The sequence below is a fragment of the Mirounga angustirostris genome, unplaced genomic scaffold (genome assembly GCF_029215605.1).
Source record: "Mirounga angustirostris isolate CCGP_5_RB_7025 unplaced genomic scaffold, mMirAng1.0.hap1 SCAF_12, whole genome shotgun sequence".
Taxonomy (NCBI): Eukaryota; Metazoa; Chordata; class Mammalia; order Carnivora; family Phocidae; genus Mirounga; species Mirounga angustirostris.
Window position 1 is genome coordinate 67,010,954 of NW_026991720.1, and position 20,697 is coordinate 67,031,650.

At 38.7% G+C, this 20,697-nt stretch overlaps 1 long non-coding RNA gene across 1 annotated transcript in view; it reads right to left on the bottom strand.

Annotated features, from left to right (window-relative positions):
* Positions 1 to 20,697, bottom strand: part of LOC135362107 (uncharacterized) — a 168,891-nt gene that overhangs the window by 101,938 nt on the left and 46,256 nt on the right. The window contains exon 3 of the long non-coding RNA XR_010406523.1: positions 2,609 to 2,704. This is a non-coding gene — a long non-coding RNA (uncharacterized LOC135362107). The remainder of the gene's footprint in view (positions 1 to 2,608; positions 2,705 to 20,697) is intronic.

A 20,697-nucleotide genomic window follows, 5' to 3' on the forward strand; every position in this document is an offset into this window, starting at 1 on the left:
ATAAAGGATCTTGGGACGTTCAGCAGATAAAAGCCAATACCATTAACATTCCTTTATTGAGTTTATATGAATTAAATAGTTTTATACAACTACTGTCTCAGTATCACACACACAACTCCCAAGGCATGTTCTACACTGGTAATAAGAGCTAAACCTGCTGTATTTCATTTCAGCCTTGCTGATAGCATTTATCAACAAAATCTGGCTAAAAAATGGAATATGCAACTTAAGCCTGATCATAACTGGGCTGCAGAGAAGGAAAGTGGGGGATTATCTGGGGACTGGGAGCACAAATATAAGATTGTATAGTCATTGTGTACTATAGGCCTTTTGGCAAACTGTAGTGTAAGCCCCAGTTGACAGGCCTTTTCACAACTGACAGAGGAAAATATGAAACTTAAATTCTTCATGACAGATAAATCTGCTGAATGAAAGGGAGACCAACAGGATAACTGTGGGACAAAAAACATACTGCTTTTGGGTAACTCCCTTAAATCTACCTCTTTTGTGAATGTACAAAATAGGCATTCAATGCATATCTTCTAAACTCCTACCTACCAGCTCTGCTAAGCATGCTGTTAAGTTGGAATGATAAAATAAGCATCTTTTCTTCAGCAGATGAATACAAAGTCTTATAAGACAGGGGTGGCAGATTAAATTTAATATGTGGGCATGAAAGACATTTCCTGGATGACTATCAACTGGAGTGGATTTCTTGAACCAAAGTTGACATGTTACTATTGTAGAAGGCTTATTAATTGAGATATTAAATGTACCTAATCCACCATGATGGGGATCTTTGTCAAATTAAAAAAATATGACTATAAGTAATTGCTCTTTTCTGTCAGTGAGTCCCAAGTCCATGAAATGTAACCAGAGACCACCTCTTAGGATTAATATCATTGGGCTTTCCACTGGTGATACATACCTTTTACCCTTGTCAAGGGCCCTGGGGCCTCCAGGGGTTTAGGGTTCTTTGCCTTTTCCATGCTGGTTTAGCACCGGCATTTTTTCCTTATTCATCTTGATCAGCTATACTAGTTCTGTCCAATTCTGGTGGCAGCCTATGGAAAACTACCTCAAACCATGCGAAGCCAGATTAAACTGAAAAGTAAAGTTTCTTGTATAGTTCTTTTTTTTTTTTTAACCCTTGCAGCTATTTAGTTATTTATTGTATAACCTCACTGCTCTTGGCATTTCCTAGAGGAAGCTTTCTGAGCAGCACTGCTTCTGGGGGAGAGGAGGGATTAATACAGGCTGCCTCTTTTATTAATGAATGGCTGGACTGCCTTGGCAAATCCCAGGTCAAGTTGATAGATAATACCTTGCTGAGATAGACCGAAGGAAGTTTCAGAGACCAAGAGCAGGTCTGCCTTGAACTGTCACTTTCCCTGGTTGCCATGCAATTCATGGCTAATCTCCACAAAAAAAATCAAGGTGAGAATTAGACAGCAGTGAGGAGAGAGAGAAAGAGAAAGAGACTGAATGGGTGAAAGGAAAGATGAAAATGGTAATGAGACTTCATGCCCTGACCAGCGTGAGTTCTTCCACCAGTCAGAAAGTCCTGGAATGTCTGGCAGCAGGACTAGGGCACAGTGTCAGGCCATGGGTATCACCCACCAAGTCACAGGGAGGCAGAAGAAAGACAGTGAGAGGCAGAGTTAGAAAGACTATAAAAAGGAGGAAGAAGAAGAGGAGGAGGAGGAAGGGGAGGAGCAAGGGGAGGAGGGGAGCCAGGCTGGAGTCTGCGAGAAGAATCCAGGCGCCACGGTGTAACCGCTGCCTCAGGTATGTTAGCCAGTCTCAGCTCGTTCCCAGTGCTTCTTGGCAAGCCCAAGGCTCAGGCGCGCACACGACATACACGCAGGTGAGTGTGCGCGCACCCGCTCTGAGCTGTATCTGTTGTAAAGAAGCTTCTGGCCTGTCTGCAGTAGTGTCTTTCAGATACTCGCAGAGAGAGCTGGGCTTGTTGGGCACCGCTTTTCATAACTGTGGTAAAATTGCCTAAGACCTTCGTAAATAACAAAATCTACTCAAATACAAAGGGATTTAACTTACTCTAAAGATGATTATGTTTTGTCTGCTGGATTAGAATTACTTCCAAAGTCATTAGAGAAACTCAACATTAGCACTTACTTTTCTATAAAGAAACAAACCACACACATACAAAGGTGCAGCATTATACAGTAATTATCCAAAATGCTACTGCTTGGAATAATAAGGATGCTGTGTGTTTACACATCATCTTTCTTCTCTTAAGAATTCAAATAGCTACACCACCCATATCCCATTATTCCTATCAACAGTCTTCAATGAGCTATGCGGGTGGCAAGGATAATTATCTGTATTACATAGAAGGAGTAACTGAGGCACAGAGAGGCATTCAGGATCACACCGTAAGGAAATAGCAATTCTGGACTTACTATATAAAACATTAGCGGTCAAGAGTTTTGCTGTTAAAAATATATATTCCTCTTTTCCATCTTAATTTTCTTAAAACAATTTACAAAGAGCCTTTCCTCTTTGGGGACTCTCTGACCCCTTCTTTGTGTGCAGTCTTTACCTTTGCACTTAACAGTGTGTTGTAATACTTCATTTATTTGCCTACCTCTTTCCTGATAACATGTTCTTGAAGGCCAGGACTTGCTCATCTCTGTATCTCCAGCACTTGGAACACAGTTGATGTTTCTTAAATGTCTGCTGGCTAAATGAATGAAAGAAAAAAGAATGAATGCATTAATGGACAATCTTCTAAGAAGAATTTCTGACAAGGTAACAATAAATGCAAATTTGGGCCTAAACTAAATATGTCTGATCTGATTTTATCTTTGCTATGACAAATATGTCCACCTCATGAGCCTTCTTTTAAAAATCCAGTGAATACATTTAGAACTAATTCCTTCCCTGCCTGGGCTGTTGGATTTATTGTTTGGAATAATAACTGAGACTCATGGAAATACTAGGGCTCCAGATGGTCTATTGTAACTATTTTCCCCATAGACCTCCCTTTTTTGATATCTAAGGGAAAGCATTTTAGGTGCGGAGGTTTTGGGGAGTATTAATATATAGTTATTATGCTGTCCCAAAACCCTTTCCTCTGTGTATTGAGTCTTAAAGCCAGATTGTTTTGGGGGGAGGGGGTGCAGACCCCAAAATAACAATAGGAACAATGATTGCTCTTCAAGGAGACTACAAATTTAACTCTCTTTTATACATTTTTTCGGTGATCAATACAAAAAAGGCAAGGTAATATATGTTAATCTTTACTAGATGTACTTTATGTATCCCCTTACGTTGGAAGCCTAGCAGGAGTAGAATGTCACAACAGACATTTACTGAACTACCTGGGGAAATGTAACAAAAAGTGTTAGACAAAAATGGTTTTTCAGCTAAATTACCTAATATATTTGCTAATGGTATCTGATTTAAAAGCCATAAAAATACCAAGTTAAAAGCACATTAGAAGATGTGTTATATTTATAAGTGTTTGTCACCTTGGCAACAAAAGCTATATTCCAAATCTAACACTAGCTATGATGGGCCAAGACCTTTTAAAATTGGTAAATACTTCTTTATGGCAATGATCTGCTTTCAGCTACTGAATGTTAGAACTAGAAAAGGCAAGTTCTTCATTGCATAGCAAGTTTTTTGCTAGCTTTCTACTATGGGTAAGCTTTTTCTTTCTATTAGTAAGTATGGTTTATTCTTGACAAGAAAAACAATGCATTTTCAAATAAAGCATCAGTCTTAATTGCACTCAGAAATGCAGATATAATAGCTTGAAGATTCCTAAGGATAAGAGTTTATCTATCAACTTTATATTTCAGTTTATCAACCATAGGACTGACCTTGGTTCATGTATGAAATATCACCGGTGTATACTATAAAATCAACCTTATCCTATAAAAATCTATTCTCCTGGTGGGTGGAATATGTCTAGTTTAATAGGGGAAATTTGCACATACCTTTACCTTCCAAGTGAGTTGCATGAAGGACTGAAAAATTATCTGTCACTGTGTCTCACTAAAATTCTGCTTCCAAATTACATCTAATAAAATTAGATGATTTGGTGATGGGAACCCATGCTCTAAAAGGTAGATTTCAGGTAGACCTGAAAGAGGTTTAGACTGAACTCTTACTATTCTTCCCTCATTTTTTAAGTTGTAATCTGCTTTCCAAATCCTATAAAAAATGTTTGGTTTATGTGCCAGTAAAAGATTATAATTCCAAGAGTCTAACTAGATTCCCATGCGGTTGAACTAATTTTCAGAAGTAAACCATGGAAAAGGTCTGGGTAAACACACATTCTCTGTGGGCTGTGGCTGTTCACTGGGAGCCTAGACAAGTTGTCTCTACAGCCAGCTTGGGAAAACCCAAGCCCAACTCATGATCTATAATCATGCTCAGCAGGTTCTCAGAGAGAGTGGGCAGATCAAAAGGCTAAAGGCCATCACCCCCATGTAACTTTTCTTTCTTTTTTTAAAAGATTTTATTCATTTATTTGACAGAGACAGAGATAGCAAGAGCAGGAACACAAGCAGGGGGAGTAGGAGAGGGAGAAGCAGGCTTCCTACCAAGCAGGGAGCCCGATGTGGGACTTGATCAGGACCCTGGGCTCAAGACCTGAGCCGAAGGCAGACGCTTAATGACTGAGCCACCCAGGCGCCCCACCACATAACTTTTCTAACACAAGGAGACCATATCTTTCTTCTACCCAGGAGAAATCAATAAAAATTTCCTACCACATCAGCCCAAACTAAATATTGCCAGGAAGTATGTCATTGCTTCCTTTTTATTTTCTAAGAAATAAGGTCTTCTTAGTGAACATAAGAAAAAGTTTTAGTCCATGTGATGGAGATATTAATAGTGCACAAAGGGAATGTTCTAGAAGAAGAGAGATGAGCCTCCAGCCTAGAACTAATAAAGCAAGGTAGCACCTTTGAGTTCAAATATAAATTATGTGAACAAAGCTGACAAAATTCATTATACATAGTTAACCAGATGTACTTTTCACTTAAGGCAAAGAATCACATGGATTGACATATTCTTCATTTGACTGACAAATGTAACTCTTGAGAATGTGTTTGATTACATCACCTTGCCACTAAGCCCTTTGCTTAACTCCTAACGAATCAATTACCAAGCCATCTTCTGTTGGTAAATTTAGAAGAAATTGTCTATTTTTTACTCAATATTAATTTTTAGATAGCCTAGATGGAAATTAGAGCATCTTGTTTGAAAATCATCATATATTATATTATTTAAAGCACTGACTACATAATCTCATTTCACTCTCCAGAAAATATAAGCAAAAGGCTACAGCCTGAATTTTACCAAGTATAAAGACACAAGATAATTCATAATAGCTACCTTAGCTGAGTGAAAACACAACATGCAGCATCACTCAAATTTCTTCCGAAGGGAATAATGGGCCTACAAGGGAAGGGACTGATTTTTCCCCCAACTTTATACCCTCTGCATAGTAGCCAAGCAATAGATATTTGTACAATTATAAACACAAATGAACTTCAGTAATCTATTCCATGTATTCCCCATGATATCCACAAACTGAGGAATGACCATCTTACACAAATAGGTAGCTAAGAAAAAAATGTTAGAGGTATAAGTAAAATAAAATAACATGATTTATTTCCATTTTGTTGATACTTATGTGTAGACATGTTTGCCTTACAGACCTGAAAGATGAGTAGAAATTAGGTAAAGAGAATGGGCCCACCAACATAACCCAAAGTGGAAAGTGAGAATTAGCATGGCAGGAACATTAAGGAGCTTGCGTTGTTGGAGTGAAAACTGTAGGGTTTAGAAGGGAGTAGGAAATGTGGTTAAGTACGCATAGTGGGGGTCAGTTGTAGACCAAGAAAGGAAACTAACATGTGCTGAACACCAGGCCTTATACAGAGGTTCCCTCAGGTTGTTCCTCAGGACAAGACTGTGAAGTGGGTATGATTATCCTTACAGACTGGAGAAAGTCTCAGAAAGTTTAGATACCTGACTCAGTGGCTCTCAGAAAGTATGTGGTAAATACGAGCCATTCTTCCAGTGACACTATACTGTATTGAAAACTGGGCAGAGAGATGTAGAGATTAACACACACAGAAAGTAACAGCTTCTAAACCAAGTCCAGAAAAGTTGAATCTGAATAAATGATTTAAAAATACAAATGGCTTAATAGGATCCTAACTGCCCTGGGGTTTTTCCATGTGTGAAATGAGCAACATTATCACATAATCATGTTCTTAACCTCAACAGGGAGACTTGATTAATTTTCAGTTACAAATTTCAGAGTAGTACTGATTAAGACTTTGCTGCTTAGGGTGTTACTGTTCATCATTCCAGAAAGCCCCAGGTTTGATTTGGAAAACATAAAATATTCTAAAGGCAGATCTAGTTATGAAAATGTAGACATTGTCTTGTATTGGCAACCTGACAAATGTGCTGCTATACTCCTCCCGTTGTGGTTTACATGCTGCTTCCATACACGACACTGGCATCCCATTCGGAAGTTGATTGTTGTGTTTTGGTTTATGTTTCATACAACAACTGCCTTGAGCCACTTCTAAGAGAGGAAAATAATGACAAATTTGAAATTTTCTCCCCAGGAAAAGAGGCTGTGGTGAAAACACCAGATGACATTTAAGCAACTACCATTAAAGGCATTTTAATTTTCTGTTGACAAACATGATTTTCCAAATGATTTACAGTGAAGTTTCTGGGCTGACAGCCATACAGCCTGTCTAGGACTATGTTTTCTGGCTCTACAAAAGTGCTAATGAAATCTTCATTCTTCTGTGAGGGACTTAATGTCTTGAAAGCCACAGTGCTATTTAGGTTCCTGGTTCCCCAGCTTCTGCTGTCACCTTCCTTCAGAGCCCCTGGGCCCCATCTCTTAGATCAGGCTCTTCTAATCCCAAACTCTAATGTCAGACTCAAGAAGGACAGTGGTGCTTTGGGGAGCACTGGTTCCACACTTGGCAGCATGTGTATCTATCAGCAAAAGCAGCTTCCTTCTTAGACCCCCCTTCTGCAGCCTGGAGTTTCATCTGGTTCAGGGGATTCAGTCTCCACTAACTTCAGTGTATCTTTTCCTTTCTTGAATGCTGTCTGCTTTATTAGCTTGCTAGATATCCAGTTTCTCTAAAGAGTAAAGCTCTGTTGTGCTCTTGTTAAGTTTTCGTCTCTGACTTGCTGTTAATACTCAGAGTCCAGAACTTGCCTGGTGCTTAAGGCCTGCCTTTCTGTTTGGATTTTCATTTTTGTTCTTGATATTATTTTGTTCAATACTCTCATATTACAGACAAGAAAACCAAAATGTAATAAAGTTGGGAAATTTGCCCAAGTTCTCAAGATTAATTATTTGAACGCAGGTCTACTTATTTTGAGACCTACATGCTTTTACATGTTCAGGCTAAGGTTATTAGATACCCTCTTTTAAGACATTATCCCCTCTATTTGTTATTTTATCTAACATGTCAAGAAATGTTTGAGAAGGAAAGCTGTTCCCCAATTTTTTTAAAAAATGTTAAAATAAAAAGCAAAATACCTGTCCTTGTTCAAGGATATTAGTCTATGGGAGGTTTTGTTTATGAAGTTTTAAGAGATGCAGTGTTTTTTTTAAAACATGAGCTTATTTTATCAGTCAACCTGTTTCTAAACTGTTATAATGGATAGACTTCCATTTTATTAAAATGGTCTCTTTTCCTCTGGAAGAAGTTTTGCAATTGTATAAAAAGTGAAAAATAATTTTCCATGTCAAGGACATGGTTTTTGTTATTCTCATACATGAATTCTAGCTGAGAGATTGCCCATTTTCATTTCTGCACTTCCATGTCTTGCCTTATGATTCCACTCTCCATCTCACCTACAACAGTCCTTTCATTCCAAGGAAGGGATTTGTCAGCAGTTTGTCCCCTCAGCCCTGAAAATGTCAGTAGAGCCTTTTGCCAAGCCCATTTTAAGACATCTTACATTATATTGAAATACAGTAGACACACAGTGATTAAAAAATCAGTAGCTATCTTAGTGTTTTGAAGGCTTCATATTTATGGGAACTAGAGATGCCATATGTCCTACAAGGGTTTTCATTGAACAGAATTTATATTAAATAAAGCCACAAATCCATATTAGGGATCATATGCTGGAAAATAAAAACAACAAGACATTACAGTGGGATGTGATATGAGAGTCGGTATTGAATTTTATCCTTCCTATACATCTTACCTTTTTCTGGAATGGTAGTAAGTCTGCCTCATGTGGCACTCACCTGGCTGCCCCCCTACCCACCTGGTCTATACAACACCTTATCTCAGTCTTTAACTCTGTGTTCCTGTTATGTCCCAGTCGTTTGAACATGATTCTGTTGCTGAGTGTGGAGTACCAGGAAGGACCAATATCTGAAGCATCTGACTTTTATCTGACTGGACTTCTGTGTCTTTCAGGAACTAACTGCAGTCAATGGCAAGGCAAATCTTTTCCTTCATGGTTTTTAATGTCGATATCTTGTTGTCTTCTCTACTCAACCCTACCCAGAAGTTTTAAAGCTATTCTATTTTCTTCTCAAAGTTTTAAAATTTTGGAGTTTTGGGGTGCCTGGGTGGCTCAGTTGGTTAAGTGACTGCCTTCGGCTCAGGTCATGATCCTGGAGTCCCTGGATCGAGTCCCGCATCGGGCTCCCTGCTCGGCAGGGAGTCTGCTTCTCCCTCTGACCTTCCCGACCCTCCCCCCTCCAATGCTCTCTCTCTCTCAGTCTCTCTCTCAAATAAATAAATAAAAAATCTTTAAAAAATTTTGGAGTTTTGCTATTCATGGATAGATCACCAAACCATTCTGAAGTGTGTGTGTGTGTGTGTGTGTGTGTGTGTGTGTGTGTGTGTGTGGAGAGAGAAAAAGATAGTAAAGTATGGCTCTTTTCTTCCTATAGCTAGTTTTCTCAGCATATTGAAGTGACTAGTCCACTCTTTCCACTGATCTCATTGCCAGCCCTGTCATATATGAAGTTTCCGTATTGTGTGAGTCTCTTCCTAGACATTCAATTCTGTTCTGTCAGTTTTCCCAAAGTAACAATAACACTTTACCTTATTAATCATTGCTCTGGAATAAATTTGTATCTGGTAAAGCAAGTCCCTTCACTTTGTTCTACTAGTTCTTCAGGAGTATCTTGGCTATTCTTAGTTCTTTGTTCTTCGAAATGTGTTTTAGAATCAACTTTTCAATTAAAAAACTGTCTGCTGTAACTATATTAATATTAGACAAAAATTATTATAAGGAAATCACCTTAATTATTTTGCAAAATTTGAATTCTTATAACTCAGCATTTATTTATATCTTACAAATTTTATAGTTACTGTATTCTTGATGACATAAGTACATATCTGTTGGTGATGAAATAGAGAAATTCAAGTACAAAATTAATTTGATCATCCTTGTACTACATTAGCTTTATTTGCTTATTCCTACCTGATTGGCTCATGTGATCCTTTTCTAGATCATTTATGTATTTGTATTGGTTAGGAATCTGTATTAGTCAAGGTTCAATGCAGGAAAGAAAGACCACTTCAGGTACTTATAAGCAGGGAGAATTTAATACAGAAAACGAGTTCTTATAAAATCATTGGAAGTATGGAATGATCAGACTGTAGTCTGGGTCTCCAGAAGTGGTTGCAGAATAATAAAGAACTGACCCAGCAGCTACTACCACTGAGGCACCATCAGAGCCACGCCCAAGTGAACAAAGTGCTACCACTCTGCTGCCACTGCTACCAGCACTTCTGGGTACCCAGGAGATTACAAGGCAGGGATTGGGAGATCAGAGCAAGTAGCCACTGCTGCTGCTGCCACCACCCCAACTTCTCATCACCAAGGAAGCTAGAGAGTGGATGGTGGGACACTGCTGCAGAGAAATCTCAGATTTTCACAACCAGTTTATCAAAAAAGACTACCAAAACAGAACAGGAAAATGGCCTCTGCCTCATTTCAGATTTCAAAATCTTATACTAATGCATCAAATTAATGGAACTGGAATTATATCCAGAATTAATATATATTATAACTCTAACTATAAGGGAATATGAGAAATGAGGGTATTGGCTTTCAAGCCTCTCCAGTTAGAATAATAGTGGAACAGAAGCCAACTGATTCCAACCATGTTATCAAGCATGGTTTGGTTGCAAGCAACAAAAATTGGCTCTGGTTTACATAAGCAAAAAACAAAAACAAAACACACAACAATTTATTAGAAGGAGAGTGGTTACACAGCCAAGAAAATAATATTCTAATCTTGGAAAAGGTAGAAACCAGGGCAACTCTGAAGATCTAGGTAATGGAACTTAAGAACACACACTCTCTCTCTTTAGTATCCTGCCATTGGACGGCTCAGTTCCTTCTGCTTTATGTCTGTTCACGGGATTCCATCCCTGGGTATCACTCCTTGATATACCAATTTTCAGAAGATAGAGTTTCATTGCTTTAGTTAGGGTCAACTGGTGGTAGTGGTAGGAGGGCAGGGTCCCCTAACAATTCCCCCAGAATCTCCTATAGTAAAGGGGCAATAGATACGTGAAGGGAAGCATGCTGGGTAGAAAAAAGATATCAGTTATCTGCTCCAGTGCAATGTCTGATCCTGGCATTGCCTAGAAGCTACTTACTTGTTGGATACTTATGCCACAAAGCTTTTGCAAAACACTGAAAGTAGAACACGTTTAGTTTCATTAAAATTATAGACTTGAATATTTCAGTATAGATCTTTCAGTTATACAGGTAAGTTTTGCTACATGTTTTAAATATCTCATTTTATAGGTATAGAAAATGAGGTTCTTCAAGGAGTATAAAGGGTTTCCTTTGCATAATGTTACACAAATGGATTTATATCCAGATACAGAGGCCACTCTTTTGGAAGTGTTTCAGTATGTGCCTTAATAATTAAAGTGCTCTTTGTCTTTAACTGGCTTTCTTATATAGGAGGTATATTTTGGATTCTCATCCATATATAACACTTATGAACAGTACATTTCAGAGAGCAACCTGATTTACACCTACCTGCCTATTTGACGTTTGCATCTGTAAGGCCCCGAGCTGTCATGATGACAACATGATTCAAAATTAATGACAAATGGAAATTCACAGGCCCCCAGAAAAGTTTCTCCCTCACGGCTCAGAAAAAACTTCATGCCAACATACTGGCAAGTTGCTGATAAAGTGGGGACTGTGACCCACAACAGAATGTTTTCCCCAAATCACCACCTTATTAGCAAGAATCCTCCAAAATAAATTTTTTTAAAAGATTTTATTTATTTATTTGACAGAGAGAGACACAGCGAGAGAGGGAACATAAGCAGGGGGAGCGGGAGAGGGAGAAGCAGGCTTCCTGCCGAGCAGGGAGCCCGATGTGGGACTCGATCCCAGAATCCTGGGATCATGACCTGAGCCGAAGGCAGACGCTTAACAACTGAGCCACCCAGGCGCCCCCATGAAAATTCCAACATTTTGAAGGGTCAAAACCATTACCAATATGAGTTCCTCGTTTGCTTGGCCATCAGCTGGGGAAGATCTAAAGGAAATTGCTTGTTTCCAGGTCTCTCTCATACTCATTTCCCCTTCTGCTTCCACCTTCTGTGACGATGGAATTACTGCTCCCAGTTCTTTACTCTCTCTCCAGGGTCTCCTATTTCCCCATCCTACTAAGGCCCAGGCTATGTGACTTCCTTTGACCAATGAGATGTTTACAGATGTCATGGGCATTCAGGCTTGGAGCTGTTGGTGCAGTGGAACTTGCTCTCTCTTGGGCCTCCGTCTTTGCCATGAGAAGAATATGCCTCAACTAGACAGCTCTTCTGAGAAAGATGAGGAGCATAGCCCTCAGGGTGACCTACAGACCTGCATCTTAAACCTGAGAAGCTCAGTAGATCTCAACTAGCCTAGGGCAACTGACCTTCCCTTGATTTGCATATGCATGAGCACACCCTGCAGAAACCAGCAGAGTTGACCCACAGATGCATGGCAAATACATATTTATTGTTGCATACCACTGAGATTTTGTTTTGTTTTATCCAGTATTATTACAGCAGTAGCTAATGGGATTCACTCCTTCTAATTCCCTCCCTTCTTTCACTCCCTTTCTTTTTCTCTCCCTGTTTTTCTCCATTTTTCTCATCCTTGAGAAGTCTCCCTCCTCAGCTGGTGCTAGTCCAGTAGATACATCAACTGTCTGCTAGATAGTAACACAAATCCCAGGTAGTCTACTTTGAAGTTTATCACAACAAAGGAAAGAAGTCCATATAAAAGGATTTGAGTAGGCAATTCTTGCTAGCAATGCTTCTTCTCTAACAGGCATTTTTGAAATGTTTTTATTACTTACTTATGTATGTCACTATCATTGTGAGTAACTTTCACTATAACACCATGTATGACAAATTGAGTCATATAGTAAAAATGGTATTGAGGGTAACTGACTTGTAAGCCATTCATTATCCTATATTACAGGGCTTTCCAAGAGATAATCAAGTGAGAAGAATCTCAAAAGACCCAACCCCCCACATGCAATATATAACATCTTTTCTTCTCCTTGATCTCTAAGTTTGTTCTTTTATTTTCTTTTTTTTTTTTCTCCAGCCTATTATGGAGCAGTTTGCCAGGCACAGAGTTACCATTCCCTTTTCTCCTTTACCATGTAAATGTCAGTTGAAAATATGCCAAGTTCCAGATACAATATAATCATAATACTACCACTGTGCCTCTGGATTAATTAATCATAATGAATGAAATTTTTCTTGATTTTGTATGCCAAGCCTGGAAGCATAATTCAATTTCATCTTTGACTTCTATAGCTTGAAGCAACCACTTAAACTCAGCTGTCATAGAGCTTTTGGAGGGAGATCAAAAAACACTAAATAAATTAAAAAAAAAAAAGATCCAACTTGAAAAAAGGCATAAGAGGAAGTAGAAAAATATTCTTTAACTATCTCAAAAGAAGGGTATACATGTATGCATAAAAGTAGGGCACAATAAAATTGTTTGTTTCCAAATATGAGGATAAAATATGATGACACTGCATTAAAAAAACTTCCGTTTTCTTCCTTCCAAACTATCTGGAAATAGTGTTAGATATAAGCAAAACACACATTGGAACAATGAATGGGAACACTGAAAGCCTCAATGAAAACTAATTTGAAATGTAAAAGAATTTTTTTTCCCCTTGAGAACCAGTAAATCATTATGAAGCCTCTAAGTTACTCCTTTTGAAATCATACAACTGTAACATGGACTTTTTGTTCTGTTTGTTTCTAATGTAAGTCCCATCCCCTTGGAGGCCCTCTATATATGAAGTAAAATTGCCTGTGGCTTAATTTATAATATATAATGTTGTTTTGTTCACTGTGAGAACAAAGATGACCATAAAGAAAAATATAAGAATCCTCTGTAATCCCAGCACTTAGAGATATCCCCAGCTAATGTTTTGGTGTATGTAATTTAATTCTTTGTTCCCTGGGTTATGTGCATGTGTCTGCTGTGCGTGTAACAAAATCGGCAGATCATGTAATGCACACGGAATATTCGGAACATCCTTCCTTGTCATAAGGTTCAACTCCCTCCTTTTAATGGCCACCTATTTCAATGATGTTTCATATGGCCCCAATCTGAGATATGCTCAGAAAGAAATAAATGATACTGATGGACATTTAGCAGAGAAGAAAGTACCAGGATGAATGCAGTTTGTGCTTGCACTTTGAGGATATATCTTGGTTCTCCAATATTCTTTGAATGACAACTACAAAATCTTAAACTTCAAGCTCATTCACTATGATTACAAGTCCCTGGACACTAGAAATTAGTAAGCTTCATATTTCTGGGAAAATAGTTCCACTCTGAAGAGGCTTTTTCTGTATCCTCTGAGGATGGTATTTCTGCATTCTTTGCCACTTCACTGCTGACATAAGTTAGACACAGCTTTCAGTATTACTCAAAGCATCCACCCGATTCCAGGCATCCACTCCATTGTGACATGACAGAAGCCTAGAGATTTAAATGAACATCTCCATGCTTCTTAGCAGCAAAGAACTGGGGAGAGGCAGTAATAAAGCAGCTGACAATACACAGAAAACATATTGAACAGTCAACACCTTTTATTCATCCATAGAATGTTTCCTGGGTGGGATTAGTAGGGAGGAGACAAGAGGGAGTGCATGCAAGTTTAAATCTTGCACAACAAAAGAGATGATGCAAAGAAGCATGAGCAAGATGGGATGGGAATAATTATTTGATCAGAACGATGAAAATATAACACAAAAGCCACAGGAATCTATTAGAGTTGAAGGGGGAAGTGTGAAAGAACAAATGAGTTACATTATAGGAATAGGGCTCAATACAGAGATTAGAGGTGCTTTGGTGGTGAGTGGGGACCCCCAGTGAAACAAATCCACTTAATCTTTGATTACCACCTCTAGCCACAGTGGAATAACTGTGGATTTAATTTTAGGTTGAATCTACAACTTCAGGAAAAGTATTTGTTTTGAATTTTCACCCCATACAGATTTTTAATAATCATTTTATAAAATGGTGTCAACCCTGCCTAAACCCTTTCTCCACTGATGCTAGCACACAAAACACTGTATATAGAAGACATTTACTCATAGTTTTTAAAAAATGAAAAACTAAACATCAGATTAGTTATAGCTACATATGTGTCCAATTTTTCAAGGAAAAAAAATCCTCCTGGTTTATAAATTGGGAAACAACCATTGTGGTATTTCCCACCCATCTACTCCAAAGTAGCTGTGAACCAATTCATTGTTCATTTGATGTAGCAATTTTCACAATACAGAATCCTGTGGAAATCTGGAACTGATTCCCAGTGATATCCATGACTCTATGAAACTCTAAAACAAGCACCAAAGAACACCGTTAAGGATGAGAAAAGTCTTCCTCTGCCTCAGGATGAGATTATTTACTTGCACTGGGGCTTCAATCTGTTTCCAACAGAAAATAGCAGCCAACAGTCCTGGTAACGGACTAGCTAACTGCCCCTATGCAGGGTCTTTTTGCTACAGCACTTTTGTAGGCATTTCTGAGACATCATACCCATAATTGAATGGCAAACCCAGAACAATACTTTTCCCCATGGTGAATGCTTGGTAGCAACTCTAGCCCTGTGATCCCACAAGACTTGGCAACAAAGTCCACTGATGAACCCACTCTGGTCTCATACATAGTTTCAGGGGCCACTTCTCCTTCTCCAGGAATACACGGGCTCTCTTTTCAGAGTTTCCAGAGAATTGGACTTTTTATTCTATTGCACTTGAAATGGAATTTCAGTTTAAGGACAGTTGCCATAGTATAAGTTTTCCAGCCACAGTGATTGGCATGGGCCAACTTAATTACAATGTACTCATTGTGATTACTTAGTGATGCTTTGTCTTACATGTGATGCTTCAGCATCCCTTTCTCTGCCCATCCTGGGAAAAGCAATGCTTGTTGGATGCTAGATAAGCCACTCTTTACTGTTTCTGTCAGATATCATTCATTGGGGGGCGGTAATGTAGTTTGGGAAACAACCAATTCACCAGATATGGTGAATTGCCTGTTTCATGGCACTAATCTGAAAGCATCCTTGAATTCAACAGTCTGACTGCCAGACAGCTCTTGAAACCACGTAAGAAAAAAGAAAGAATGGGATTCTTATCTAGGAAGTGCCCTACTGTAACACTATGAGCATAAGGTGCTGACTGACTGACCAACTGATTAGGAGGTGGATTATGTTAAAACCTGAATAGCAGAAACAGATTTGTTGGGAAGAAAAAGAAAATGGCTTTATTTATTAAAATTTGCCTACCTGCATGCTTCCTAGTTTAATAGATTTTTCCATTTTTATTAAAAAATAGATGGTTTACCCCAAGCAAAACTATAAAGTGGTTGAATTTATCTCTGTCACGCATCCCCTTTCTACCCACTCTCCTGCTCAGAGAAGTCACTTGTCCACATCATGTTCCTTGTGGTTTTCCCATTTTATTTTATACTTTATTAACTGTGCCCCCTCCCAGTTAAATATCATTTCAGGGGAAAATCTGATACTTTCACTCACATGGGATATACAAGATCACTAGAAAGTGAGCTTTACAAGGGTCAGAGAGTATCTTGATTATTTTATTTATTGGCACATCCCAAGCACCTAAAATGGACCTGGCACTTAGTAGATACTAAATAAATACTTGTTGTTAAGTGATAATGGTCCAATACCTTTCCTGACCCAGAGGTAAATGCAATTTTTATTAATATTCTTGTGTGTGTGTGTGTGTGTGCGTGCACGTGCGCACATGTGAGAGAGAGAGAGAAAGAGAGATCACATGGGCTACAGAAGCTGAAGGTTGAAATAGCTTGAATCACTTACCTTTAAAGGTAAAAGTAATGTGTACAAGGCGAGACTGTGGGAATTTTCTCTTTTATAGCCTAGCCTGTTCTCCTGTTACTCTTCAGAGGGAGGAGAGTGCTGCCTCAGGGTACCCTGGTGGGGAAGTGAGGCCACATTATGAGAAGCTACAATGGCAACCATGCTGTGGGCCTGTTCACACCCAATAAAAAGACTGTGCCTGAAATTATGCCAAAGGCTGAACTCAACCTTTAGTATACCATGACCTAATAGAGCCAAAGTCCAACACAAATCACTTAAAGGATAAAAAGCAATTCTCTGGAAAAATTTTTGGTACCACCTAAAACCTTCATTTCTGACATTGCCTACCTCTTCTTGGTTTCTGACTCAATTTCCCCCTGAGGTTTGGGTTTCTAGAACAACATGAGGCAAAGTTAATGGTGTATCTCCCATGATTCCCTTTTCCCCTCCCATGTCTCTGCTTCCTGTATTACAAATGTAACCTGACCCTGGTTATGCAGGTGTGATGCTGTGCAACATATTCCAGGGCCTTGGCTCTGCTCCCACTTAGTGCAGGGGGCAGCAGGTAGGTGTAGTAATGTGGGCCTTTTACCTCTAATTCTTGAGGAAAGGATACTCAAAATACGTTAAAACTTTATTTTCTTATAATTATTTGTAAGATGATCAATGATTTCAAATGTAAAAGGAAAAAGCATGTAAATAAAGACTACTATAGTAAAGATTAATACAACAGAAAAAATTTAAGAAAAACTTATAGGAATAATTCATAGTCTGTCAACTTTTCTGCAAAATCTTCTCCAAACCCCAAAGTGGAGTGTGGATTCTGTTTGCCCAGCATCACTTCTCTTGGTAACAGAACGATTCTTGCCTCTTAGGGGAAGTATCCTTCCCCTACAAAAGACTCATGAATAATACACATAGGTCTAAAACTAATGTAACATTGTGTGTCAACTATACTTCAATTAAAAAAAAAATGCACATAGGCACTGCTCTGGTCCCTCACATGATCCTGGCAAACCTCAACACAGCATTTTCCAAGAAGATTCTATTTGCTTAGTCCATATGAACATCTCTTTGAGCTGGGGTATTGTTTTATCTTTGCCTTCTTAGTGCTTAGTACAGTAGTTGGCACATAGTAGGTACTCAATAAACATTTGTTAAATAAATGAACAAGTTCCGAGAAGATGGTATGATGTTGCTGAGTTATAGGGAGAAGGCAGAATTATTTCATTTGTCTTTTGTCTTTTTTGGCAAGGAAAATTATTTCCAAACAAAGTGGTAGATGTAACTTATACAGCAGAGGTTCTCAAAATGTGGTCCCTGGACCAGCAGCATCACCATCACCTGGGAGCTAGTTAGAAATAAAAATTCTCAGGCTCCATCTCAGGTCCATTGAATCAGAAACTCTGATTGTATCTATGTTTTTAAAACTCCATAGATGATTCTGATAATGCTAAAGTTTGAGGACCACTGGTCTATAGATATAAAAGCAGTAAGATAAAAAAATACAGCATCTCTCCATTTTAATGAATGAATATGTCTGCACCTAGATATTTTATACTCCAGGGTGTGAAAGAACTGCAGGAGTGGTTTTTAAGTCACATTAATTCTTCTGGTGACATCATAGAAAATAAGTGAGAGTCCTAAAGGGTCTTGATTTTAAAAGAAAGGTGAAGATGATAATTTTTGGAAATTGTCTAAAATGTGAAGTTTATTTCTAGTAAAATTTTAGAGTTGTTTGCTGAACAGATGATGCATGAGCATTTGGGAAATGATGCAGGGATTTGTGTTCATTCGATCATACTTTATTTTAATATTATTTTGTTTTTTTACACATCTCTCTTCCCCACTAGGCTCCTTTGTAGTCCCAATGTTAGCACAATTTCTGGCACATAATTTCACATTCAAAATGTTTATGTAAATTGAATTGAGATATTCTTGGATAGAAGATAAAAAATATAGGTTGGATAATAATAAGTATAACTGAATTTTAGGCTGATTGAACAATAATAACCAAAAGTATTAATGAATGTAATTTTATGTTTGGTACCTACTAAGTGTTTGATAAATAACCACTAAAGAAATTATGTCAACATGAAGCTAGTTAAGTGTCACAACAATTTTTGGTCTGGTATTATTCAATATTTATATAGTAACCTGGATATACAAGATTAACTTCTCCATTGCTTAATGTGACTTATTTTAAAGATGACAAAATAAAGATTCAAATCTATTCCAGTGTTCTAGAAGCCCAGTAGAAAACCAAGCAGGTGAAATTTAATAAGGACATATCTAAATAGTATTTGAAGACAACATGGCTCAGTAACAAATGAAAAATATCAGGTGGCAGATATGGACATTAGACTTTTTGCCTCCTATCATTATTCTCTATGGAAACTATCCCTTCTCACTCTTACTCCATGTGGTTCAGGTGGGGCTGAATCCACCCCTCAATTTTGGTAATTGACCAAGACTCAGGTCTGGCCCACCAGAACATTCCAGTCTCCCAGCCAGTATGTTCAGTTCAGAGATAGGCACATGACCCAAGACAAAACAGTGATAATTAGGCTGTAATTTTTAATGTTCACCATGCTCTGCTATTAGTTGTATATTCTCTATTTGGGGATGATGTGCTCAGGGCAGCTCATCTAAAAGAGTGGCAGAGGTTCTTGAGCTCATTTCCTAATTAAACCATCCCTTAGCTCTTTTTAGATACCAGTATTGTGACTCTAAGGGTAGAGGAAGAAAACTATTGGGAGATGTGTGTGTGTGTGTGTGTGTGTGTGTTTGTGACAGAGAAAGAGAGAGAGGGAGGGAGAAAGAAAATCACTATGCCATCACTTGAATACTTGAAACCAGACACGTCTGAAATCTCTCCCTGGACATTTCATTTATACACAAAGCCACCATAAAACTACACAGGATATGTACTACACAGCTTGCACAATTATATGTGGCAATTTTGTTTATATAAGCAAATAAATTATCTTTTCTTTGACAATATGCAAAGTTCCATGTGTCTAAGAAATGAGGCCCATTACAATGTCTTGCTAGGCAGCATCTGCCTAAGAATCATCTTACTCCAGGTACACATTGAGGTCCATAAAAACATGGTAGAAGCCATGCAATTGTAATTTAGTCTTTTTCAAGAATTTTGTCTTTATATTGAGTTAGGTCAAATTTTGGAGCAAAGCTTCTCCTATCTCCTTCCCCTAATCCTCACTTCTCCCCATCTCTGCAAGAGGAGGAGGGCAGCAAAATAATTAAATAATTCTTTCTCTGGAGCAAATTTCCAGAGAGTGAGGCAAAAAGTCAAGTTGTTATCCTACTTACCCTCTGAAAGATTCATAAGTTGAATGCTATTCACATTTATAGGCCTGAAAAGAAGCTACTGAGAACCAGAGTGGAGAGAGGTGAGGGGTCTATTCATCTGACATTTAAGTCAACTTCAAGTTTAGATAGGATATCTGAAGATTTAAAATAAGTGGGTCTTATGCTTCAGTACATAAGGACATTATGATTTGGTCAGTCATCTGAGTGGTCCTATCTTAGGGAGAGACAGAAGCGGGAGAAAGAAAAAGCAGTACCATCTACCTGATAAACTCTATCCCTCTCCCTCATCTTTCTTTTCTTTTTAGAGAGTGCACATGCCCACATGAGCAGGCAGGGGTTACGGGTGGGCAGAGGGAGAGGAAGAGAGAGAATCTTAAGCAGGCTGCACACCCAGCATGGAGCCTGACTTCAGGCTTGATCTCACAACCCTAAGATCATGATCTGAGCTGAAATCAAGAGTTGCAGGGCACCTGGGTGGCTCAGTCAATTAAGCGTCTGCCTCTGGCTTGGGCCGTGATCCCAGGGTCCTGGAATGGAGCCCTTCATTGGGCTCCCTGCTCAGCAGGTTCCCTGCTTCTCCCTCTCCCGCTCCCCCTGCTTATGCTCTCTCTCTCTCAAATAAATAAATATTTTTAAAAAAGAAGAGTTGGACATACAAGTGCCCCATATCCCCTCTCACTCTTTTTTTTTTTTAAGATTTTATTTTTATTTATTTGTCAGAGAGAGAGCGCGAGCACACACAGGAGGAGGGGCAGGCAGAGGGAAAAGCAGGCTCCCTGCTGGGCAAGGAGCCTGATGTGGACCAGATCCCGGGACACTGGGATCATGACCTGAGCCGAAGACAGATGCTTAACCTGACTGAGCCACCCAAGCGTCCCTCCCTTCTCATTCTTAATCTAATGCCCTAAGAACATTACCCTTATCTCTGAAAATTCCAAAACCAATCTCTTTCCACCAAAATACCACCA